Source organism: Ornithorhynchus anatinus, chromosome 20 (genome assembly GCF_004115215.2).
Source record: "Ornithorhynchus anatinus isolate Pmale09 chromosome 20, mOrnAna1.pri.v4, whole genome shotgun sequence".
NCBI lineage: Eukaryota > Metazoa > Chordata > Mammalia > Monotremata > Ornithorhynchidae > Ornithorhynchus > Ornithorhynchus anatinus.
Window position 1 is genome coordinate 15,546,744 of NC_041747.1, and position 10,369 is coordinate 15,557,112.

A 10,369-nucleotide genomic window follows, 5' to 3' on the forward strand; every position below is an offset into this window, starting at 1 on the left:
AAAAAGGTCAGACTAGCAGAAACGGTCAGGCCAAGAGAAAAAAGTGAGCCGAGAAGGAAAGTGGGGCCCACGACCAAAGGTCAGACCGGGAGAAGAGAGGAGGCCGGGAGCAAAGCTCAGACTAGCAGAAAAGCTCAGACTAGCAGAAAAGGTCAGACTAGCAGAAAAGGTCAGACTAGCAGGAAAGGTCAGACCAGCAGAAAAGCTCAGACTAGCAGAAAAGCTCAGACTAGGACAAAAGGTCACACTAGCAGAAAAACTCAGACTAGCAGAAAAGGTCAGACTAGCAGAAAAGGTCAGGCCAGCAGAAAAGCTCAGATTAGCAGCAACGGTCAGACTAGCGGAAAAGGTCAGGCCAGGAAAAACAAGTGAGCCGAGGAGAAAAGCTGGGCCCACTACCAAAGGTTAGGCCGGGAGAAAAGGTGAGGCCGGGAGAAAAGCTCAGACTAGCAGAAAAGGTCAGACCAGCAGAAAAGGTCGGTCAGGCCAGGAGAAAAGCTCAGACTAGCAGAAACGGTCGGACTAGCAGAAACGGTCAGGCCAAGAAAAAAAGTGAGCCGAAGTGGAAAGCGGGGCCCATGACCAAAGGTCAGGCCGGGAGAAAAGGTGAAGCCGGGAGCAAAACTCAGACTAGCAGAAAAGGTCAGACTAGCAGAAAAGGTCAGGTCAGGAGAAACAAGTGAGCCGAGGAGAAAAGCTGGGCCCACGATCAAAGGTTAGGCCGGGAGAAAAGGTGAGGCCGGGAGAAAAGCTCAAACTAGCAGAAAAGGTCACACTAGCAGAAAAGGTCAGACCAGCAGAAAAGCTCAGACTAGCAGAAAACGTCAGACGAGCAGAAAAGGTCACACTAGCAGAAAAGCTCAGATTAGCAGAAATGGTCAGGCTAGCGGAAAAGGTCAGGCCAGGAGAAACAAGAGAGCCGAGGAGAAAAGGTGGGTCCAGGACAAAAGGTTAGGCCGGGAAAAATGGTTAGGCCGGGAGAAAAGCTCAGACTAGCAGAAAAGCTCAGACCAGCAGAAAAGGTCAGACTAGCGGAAAAGGTCAGACTAGCTGAAAAAGTCAGACTAGCAGAAACAGTCAGGCCAAGAGAAAAAAGTGAGCCGAAGAGGAAAACGCGGCCCACGACCAAAGGTTAGGACAGTAGAAAAGGGGAGGCCGGGAGAAAAGCTCAGACTAGCCGAAAAGGTCAGACTAGCATAAAAGGTCAGGCCAGGAGAAGAAAGTGAGCCCAGGAGGAAAACTGGGCCCACGACAAAATGTCAGGCCGGGAGAAAAGGGGAGCCCGGGAGCCAAGGTTTGGCAAGGGAAAAAGGTGAGGTGAGGGACAAAGGTGAGGGCAGGGGCCAAGGGGAGACCGGGGGACAGGGGAGGCCAGGAGAACCCGGGAGGCCCGAAGAAAAGGTGAAGCCAGGGAAAAAGGTCAGAGGAGGAGAAAAGGGGGGGCCCGGAGCAAAGGTTTGGCCTGGGAAAACGGATCAGACCAGGAGCAAAAGGTCAGGCCGGGAGCAAAGGTTTGGCCAGGAGCAAAGGTCAGACACGCCAAAAAGGTCCAACAAGGAGCAAAGGCTGGGCGAGGGCAAGAGGGGAGGCCGCGAGCAAAGGGGAGCCCGCAGGCCGCCAAGGTGAGGGGAGGGAGCAAAGGGCAGACCCGCCGCCAAGCCGTGGCGAGGGCCAAAGGTGGGGCGAGCCAGGAAAGGTCTGACCCAGGGTCAAGGTTGGGCCGGGAGACCAAGGGGAGGGAAGGGAGCCAAGGGCAGGCCAGGAGCCGAGGGGACGGCAGGAGCCAGGGGGAGGCGAGGAGAAAAGGTGGGCCCCGGAGAACAGCAGGGGAGGCCGGGAAGCAAGGGGAGGCCAGGCAAAGAGTGGGGCAGCGAGGGGACAAGGGGAGGCCGGGAGCAACGGGCGGGCCAGGAGACAAAAGGTCCGACGAGGGCAAGAGGGCAAGCCCGGGGTTACAGGGGCAGGCCAGGAGCCAAGGTGGGGCGAGGGCAAGGAGGGTGGGCTAAAGAGGGGACAAATCAGGGGAGCCGTTGCTCCTGGGGGGGTGGCCGGCTCCTGCGATGAGGTAGCAGAAGAATGAGGGAGAAGAAGCAGCCACTTCCTGGGCGGCCGGCTGGTCTGCGGCTAGGGAGGTGGAGGCGGAGGTGGAGGCGGAGGTGGAGGCGGACGGCTGCTCCGCCAGGGCCCGGAGGGCCAGCCACTCGGGGCCGGGAGACTTATCCCGGCGGCGGCGGCGACGACGACGACGACGGGGGCGACTCGGAGGATCCTGCCCCCGCTCCCCTCCCCTCATGACTCACGTGCAGCGCCTCTCCTCCCGCGACTGGGCTCAGGGAAGAAGCAGCACGAGTTGGCCCCTCCGAGAGCCAGGCAGCAGCCTGCAGCGGGCTCCAGCTGGCCGGGGCAACCCTGGCACACCCCACCGGGGTTGAGGCCTGGGAGGGCAAGAGAAAGAAAGGCCAAAGTGAGCGAGCGAGCGAGTGAGCTCCCGCCTCCACCCCGGCTGGTGGGGGGGTCACCCCCTGCCCTCCCCCGGCTCCTCAGCTGGGCCCCGCCACGCCCCACCCCGGCCACCCTCAGCGCGCGAAGAGGCCCAGCTGCGTGGAGCGGGAAGGTCTCCTCGGGGGGGCCTGCGCTGCCCTGGGAGAGGAGGAGGGCCCACCCCTCGAAGAGGCCCAGGCGAGGAGGCGGGGAGGAGAGCCAGCCAGACTGAGGCAGGGGGGAGGCCGGGCTGCAGGCCAAGGGGGGTTCCGGATCAGCTCGGTCCCCGGCCAAGCCGAGAGGAGTGTCTGGCCGCACGGAGGCGGGGCGCCTGGGCTCCCTGGAGGGGCCTGCCCCTCATCCGGCCCGAGTCCCCCGACAGAGAGACACCCCCGCCCCGCCCCCTTGCTCTCTGGGGTAGCAGCGCAGGGGTCACGCAGGGAGAGGCCAAAGCGGGGAGGGCAGTCCACCCCCAAGAGAGGACCGAGGCTCCTCCAAGGCGACGAGCGGCACCGAGCCCTCGGCGGGGGCTGCCACGGGCCCCACCATGGGGCGGGGGCCGAGCCCGCCAGCCCAAAGTGGGGGGAGTGGGGACCCAGAGGGCAAGGCTCAGGGCTTGGGGCCAAAGTGGCCAGGCAAAGGCCGCAGGGGGGGGCGGCTGGGGTCAAGGGGAGGCAAGGGCAACCGGGGAGACCCGTGGAACAGGTCAGGCCCGGGGGGGGGGCCCGTGAGACCGAGGGAAGAAGGGCGGCCACGGGCAGAAGAACAGCCGAGGCGAGGGGAGACCGGGGGGGCGGGGCGCTGGGGGGCAAGGGGAGGCCGGGAGGAAAAGACAGTGAGCCCAGGACAAAAGAGGGGGCATGAGAAAAGGGGGGGCCGGGAAGAAAGGGGAGGCCCGGGAAGAAAGGTTGGCGAGAGGAAAAGGTCAGGCGAGGGGAAATGGGGGGGGCAGTTGGCAAACGTTGGGGTGGGGGCCAAGTGGAGACAGGAGGTAAGGGCATTAGGCCGGGAGAAAGGGGGTGGCTAGGGAAAAAGGTCAGGCCGGGAGCAAAGGTCGGGCCGGGAGCAAAAGTTGGGCCGGGAGCAAAGGTCAGGCTGGGAGCAAAGGTTGGGCCGGGAGCAAAGGTCGGGCCCGGAGCAAAGGGGCGCTGGGGGACAAGGGGGAGCCAGGGAAACAGGGGAGGCAAAAGGAAGGGACAACTCAGGAGACCCGTCTGGAAGAAGAAGAAGAAGAAGAAGAAGAAGAAGAAGAAGAAGAAGAAGAAGAAGAAGAAGAAGAAGGAGGAGGAGGAGGAGGAGGAGGAAGAAGAAGAAGAAGGAGGAGGAAGAAGAAGGAGGAGGAAGAAGAAGAAGGAGGAGGAAGAAGAAGAAGGAGGAGGAAGAAGAAGGAGGAGGAAGAAGAAGGAGGAGGAAGAAGAAAGAAGAAGAAGAAAGAAGAAGAAGAAGAATCCTGCGGACCTGGGGGAAGCCAGTGAAGAGGCCTTTTCCTCCAGGAATGGGCAGTCCAGCAGCTCGGGGAGGGAGCATGGCATGGCGACGACGCGGGCTACTCCGGCGGAACTTGCCCCCCTCCCCCGCCCCCCCATGACTCACGGCCAGCTCCTCACTCGACCCGGCTCGGTCCAGCACGCGGTGGCCCTATGGAGGGGCGGCAGCCTCCAGCTAGCCCGAGGTGGCCAGGGAACCCCTGGCACGCCCCACAGGGCGTCGGGCCTGGGAGGCAAAGAGACAGGCAAGACTGAGCTGCGCAGCCAAGCTCCCGGGGTTGCCCCTGCCGGCTCAACCCGGCAGCACGCCGTCGTCGTCCCCGTGGCCCGCCCACGCCCGCGTTCGGCCCGGAAAGAGTCCCCTCCTGGTCCCTTGGGGAGACACCCCCCGAGGCCGAGCCTGGGCGGACCGAGAGGGTCTGCTCTGGGCCCGGCGCCTCCCTCCAAAGGGGGACACGGGAGTGGGGCTCCTCCGCCACAGGGCCAATCGGGGTGAAGGCACATCCCGCGTGGAGCCCGGGCCCCTGGGCTTCCCTGAGCGGCCTCGGCCTCGTCACTCTGCTTCCCCCCACGATTCACACCCACGCACCCTTCTCCTCTTTGGGGCAGCAGTGCAGTCCAGTCAATTAGAGGGAAACTCTGGCAATGGAGTCGGCTCACAGTACAAGAGAGATGATCCGCAAAACCCAGGACAAGCACTGAGGAACCCTGTGGTTCTTCAGCTGGCACAAAAATGGGGCGGGACCAGGCCCGCAAGGCCAAAGCCGGGCAGGGGGAGGGCGGGGGGAGCGTCCCAGAAGGGAACATAAGCGTTGGGGACCACACCGGCAGGGCTAAGGCTTGTGGGGGGGGGCCAGATGGCAAGGAAAGAATTTGGGGGAAACAGGGAAGGCGGGCCGGCTCCGCCACCGCTCGGCTAGGGGACTGGGGCGGCTCACTTAACGGCTCTGGGCCTCAGGGGACTCCTCTGGGAAAGGGGGAGGAAGCCGGGGAGCCCCACGGGGCACAGGGCCACGATCCGGGATCGAGCCCAGCGCTGACAACAGGGCTCTGCACAGAGCCTGCGCTCACTAAATGCGACGGAAGGAATGAAAGGGGCGGCTGGGGACAAGGTGAGCCTAAGGGAAAATGGGAGGCGAGGGGAGCAGGGAACAGGAGGGGAAAGGGTGCGTCTGCGGCACGGCCTGAGGCCGTGGGGAAAGGTTCCGCCGGGGAAAGGGTGAGGCCAGGGACAAAGCGCAGGCCAGGAGCAAAGGGGAGGGGAGTTAGACAAGTGAGGCCAGGAGAAGAGGTCGCGGCAGCAGAGACAAAGGGAGGCGAGGAAAAAGGTTAGTCCCGGGAAAACAGGGCAGAGTACAGGACAAAGGCTGAGGCCGGGAGAAAAGGTCAGGCCAGGAGAAACAAGTGAGCCGAGAAGAAAAGCTGGGCCCACGACCAAAGGTTAGGCCGCAAGAAAAGGTGAGGCCTGGAGAAAAGCTCAGACTAGCAGAAAACGGCAGGTGAGCAGAAAAGCTCAGACTAGCAGAAAAGATCAGACCAGCAGAAAAGCTCAGACTAGCAGAAAAGCTCAGGCTAGCAGAAAAGCTCAGACTGGCAGAAAAGGTCAGACTGGCAGAAAAGGTCAGACTAGAGGAAAAGGCCAGACAAGTGGAAAAGGTCAGACTAGCAGAAAAGGTCACACTAGTGGAAAAGGTCAGACAAGCGGAAAAGGTCAGACTAGCGGAAAAGGTCAGACTAGCAGAAAAGGTCAGGCCAGGAGTAAAAAGTGAGCCGAAGAGGAAAGCGGGGCCCACGACCAAAGGTTAGGCCGGGAGAAAAGGGGGGGCCAGGAGAAAAGCTCAGACTAGCCGAAAATCTCAGACTAGCTGAAAAGGTCAGACTAGCAGAAAAGGTCAGGCCAGGAGAAAAAAGCGAGCCGAGGAGGAAAGCTGGGCTCACGACAAAAGGTCAGGCCGGGAGAAAAGGGGAGTGCGGGAGCCAAGGTTTGGCAAGGGAAAAAGGTGAGGTGAGGGACAAAGGTGAGGGCAGGAGCCAAGGGGAGACTGGGGGACAGGGGAGGCCAGGGGAAACCGGGAGGCCCGAAGAAAAGGTGAAGCCAGGGAAAAAGGTCAGACGAGGAGAAAAGGGGGGCCCCGGAGACAAGGTTTGGCCCGGGAAAACGCATCAGACCAGGAGCAAAAGGTCAGGCTGGGAGCAAAGGTGAGACCGGCAGAAAAGTTAAGCCAGGAGCAAAGGTTTGGCCGGGAGCAAAGGTCAGACCCGCCAAAAAGGTCCGATGAGGAGCAAAGGCTGGGCGAGGGAAAAAGGGGAGGCCAGAACAACAAAGGGAGCCGAGGAGGAAAGGTGGGCCCTGGAGAAGAGCAGGAGAGGCTGGGAAGCAAGGGGAGGCCAGGCAAAGAGTGGGGCGGCTAGGGGACAAGGGGAGGTCAGGAGCAAAGGGCGGGCCAGGAGACAAAAGGTCCGATGAGGGCAAGAGGGGAAGCCCAGGAGACAAGGGCAGGGAGGAACCAAGGTGGGGCGAGGGCAAGGAGGGCGGGCTAAAGAGGGGACAAAGCGGGGGAGCCGTCACTCCGGGGGGGGTTGCCGGCTCCTGCGAGGCGGCAGCAGAACAAAGAGGTAGAAAAAGCAGGCGCCTCCTGGGTGGCCTGCTAGTCTGCGGCTAGGGAGGCTGAGGCGGAGGCCGAGGCGTAGGAGGCGGCGGAGGTGGAGGTGCAGGAGGAGGTGGACGGCTGCTCCGCCAGGGCCCGGCGGGCCAGCCGCTCGGGCCGGGAGCCTTCCCCCGGCGGTGGCGACCACGACGATGACGGGGGCGACTCGGAGGCTCCTGCCCCCCGTCACCCCCCCCATGACTCACGTGCAGCGCCTATCCTCCCATGACTGGGCTCAGGGAAATAGCAGCACGGGGTGGCCCCCCCGAGGGCCGGGCAGCAGCCTGCAGCAGGCTCCAGCTGGCCGGGGCAACCCCGGCACACCCCACCGGGGTTGGGGCCTGGGAGGGCAAGAGAAAGAAAGGCCAGAGTGAGCGAGCAAGGGAGTGAGCTCCCGCCTCCACCCTGGCCGGGGGGGGGACCCCCTGCCCCCCCCGGCTCCTCAGCCGTCACCCGCCCCACCCCGCCCCGGCCGCCCTCAGCCCGGAAAGAGGCCCAGCTGCGCGGAGCGGGAGGGTCTCCTCGGGGGTGCCTGCACTGCCCTGGGAGAGGAGGGGGGCCCGCCCCTCGAAGCGGCCCAGGCAAGGAGGCGGGGAGGGGAGCCGGCCAGACTGAGGCAGGGGGGAGGACGGGCCGCAGGCCAAGGGGGTGTCGGGATCGGCTCGGTTCCCGGCCAAGCCGAGAGGACTGGCTAGCCGCACGGAGGCGTGGCGCCTGGGCTCCCTGGAGGGGGCTGCGCCTCATCCCGCCACGAGTCCCCCAGACGGACACACACCCATTCTCATTCCAGTTTTGGACCCCAGCCTAGCCTTGCCAGGCCTGGAGCCAAACCCGTATTTTTCTGGTATTGGCCCCCCCAGCCTTTGCCTTCCAGGCCTGGCACCGAACCCTTCTCTCTCCAATTTTGGCCCCCAAACATTTCCTTCCAGGCCTGGACCATCTTTCTTCTCTTTCCATTTTGGACCGCCTGCCCCCCCACCCACAGGTCTTTGCCTCCCGGCCTGGCCCCGAATTTTTCTCGTTCTAGTTTTGCCCCAGCAAGCCTTTGCCTTCCAGGCCTGGCTCCCCAGCCTTTGCCTTCAAGACCTGGCCCCAAATCCTTCTATTTCCAGTTTTGGACCCCCAGCTTAGACCTTCCAAGCCTGACCCCGAACCCTTCTTGTTCCAGCTTTAGGCCCCCAGCTGTGGCCTTCCAGGCCTGTCAACGATACCTTCTCATTTCAGTTTTGGACCCAAAGTCTTTTCCTTCCTTACCTGGCCACGAATACCTGCCGTTGCAGTTTTGGCCCCCCCAGCCTCTGCCCTTCCAGTCCTGGCACCCCAGCCTTTGCCTTCCTGTCCTGGCCCCAAACACTTTTCTTTCCCATTATTTGGCTCCTAATCGTTGTCTTCTAGAACTGACCTCAAACGCTTCTGGTTCCAGTTTTGGCCCCCCAGGTTTTGCCTTTCTCGTTCCAGTTTTGGAACCTAGCCTTCCGCTGCCAGGCCTGGAGCCAAACCCATATTGTTCTGCTATTTGCCCCCCAGCCTTTGCCTTCCAGGCCTGGCCCCGAACACTTCGCATTCCAGTTGGGGCCGACCATCCTTTAGCATCCTGGTATGGCCCAGATACCTTCTCATTCCAGTTTTGGCTCCCCAATCTTTGCCTTCCTGGCCTGTCGCCTCAGGCTTTGCTTTCCAGGCCTGTCCCCGAACACTTCTCATTCCATTTTGGTCCCCCAGTCTTTACCTTCCAGGCCAGGCCCCGAATCCTTCTCATTCCAGGATTGGCCTCACAGATTTTGCCTTCCAGGCCTGGCCCCAAACCCTTATTGTTCCGGTATTTGCCCCGCAGCCTTTGCCTTCCAGTCCCGGCCCCAGATGCTTCTGATTCTAGTTTAGGCTCACCAACCTTTGCCTTCCAGGTCCGGCCCCCAGCCTTTGCTTTCTGGGCCTGATCCTGAACCCTTCTCAATCCAGTTTTGGTCCCCCAGGCTTTGCCTTCCAGGCCTGGCCTCAAGCCCTTCTCTTTCCAGTTTTGGCCCCCCAGTCTTGGCCTTCCAGACCTGGCCCTGAGTCGTTCTGGTTCCAGTTTTGGTCCCTCATCCTTTGCCTTACTTGCCTGGCCCTGAACCCTTCTCCTTCCAGTTTTGGCCCCAGGTCTTTGCTTTCCTGGCCTTATCATGACCTCTTCTGGTTCCAGTTTGGCCCCTCCCCCCAATCCTTTGAATCGCAGGCCTGTCACCCAACGCTTCTCGTTCCTGGTTTGGCTTCCAAGGCTTTGCTGTCCAGGCCTCGCGCCAAAAGCTTCTCTTTCCAGTTTTGTACACCCAGCCTTGGAATTCCTGGCCTGGGCCCTGACTCTTCTTGTTCCCGGTCTGACCAACAGCCTTTGCCTTCCAGTCCCGGGCCTGAACCCTTGTCATTCCAGTTATGATCCCCAAGCCTGTGCCTTCCATGCATGGCGCCTCAGACTTTGCCTTCAAGGACTGGCCCCGAACCCTTCTCCTTCCCGAGTGGGCCACCCAGCCTTTGTATTACAGTTTTACCCCCTCATCAATTGCCTTGCAGACCTGGCCCCGAACCCTTCTGGTTCCAGGTTCTGCCCACCAGCCTTTGCATTCCAGGTTGACCCCCTCATCCTCTGCAATACTGGCATGGCCCCGAACCCTTATCGTTCCAGTTTGGACACCCCCAGCCTGTGCCTCACAGGCCTGGTCCCAAACCCTTCTTTTTCCACAGTGGTTCGCCAGCTTTTGCACTGCAGGCCTGGCACTCAACTCTTCTCATTCCACTGTGGTTCTCCAGCCCTTGCTTTAGTGGCAGTCCTGACCCCTAACCCTTCTCATTCCAGCTTGGGCCCCCTAAGACATTGTCTTTCAGGCCCGACCCCAAACCCTTCTCGTTCCCGTTTTGGAACCTCAGACTTTGGCTTGCAGGTCTGGTCCTGAACCCCTTTTGTACCAGTTTTGCCCCTGCCCAGCCTTGGCCTTTCAGGCCTGGACCCGAACACTTCTCGATTTAGTTTTGACCCCCAGACTTTGCCTTCCGGGCCTGCCCCAGATCCCTTCTCGTTGCAGTTTGGGCCTCCCAGACATGTCCTTCCAAACCTGGCCCCGAACCCTTTTCTTTCAAGTTTTGGCCTCCCTAGCCTTTGCCTTCCAGGCTTCGACCAGAACGCTGCTCTTTACAGGCTTGGCAACGCCTGGCCTCAAACCATTCTCGTTCCAGGTTTGGCCCCCTAGCCTTTGCCTTCCAGGCCTATTCCTGAACCCTTCTCATTTAAGATATCACCCCCTAGCTTTTGCCTTCCAGGCCTGGCCCCTCTTCTTTCTGTTTTGGCTTCCCAGCTTTTGCCTTCCAGGCCCGGCCAAAAACTCTTCTCGTTCTGGTTTTGCCACCGCCCCAGGCCCCCAGCCTTTGCTGTCCAGACCTGGCCCCGAACCCTTCTCGTTCCAGTTTGAGGCCCCCAGCTTTGGCCTTCCGGGCCTGGCAACGATCCCTTAACGTTCAGGTTTTGGCACCCCAGCCTTCGCCTTTCTGGCGTGGCCCAAAACACTTTTCTTTCCAGGTTTTGGCTCCTAACCTTTGTCTTATAGAATTGGCCTCAAACGCTTCTGGTTCCAGTTTCAGCCCCACAGGCTTTGCCTTCCAGGTATGGCCCCGAACCCTTCTCATTCTAGTTTTGGACCTCAGCCTTGCCCGACCAGACCTGGAGCCAAACCCATATTGTTCGGGTATTGGCCCCCCCAGCCTTTGCCTTCCAGGCCTGGC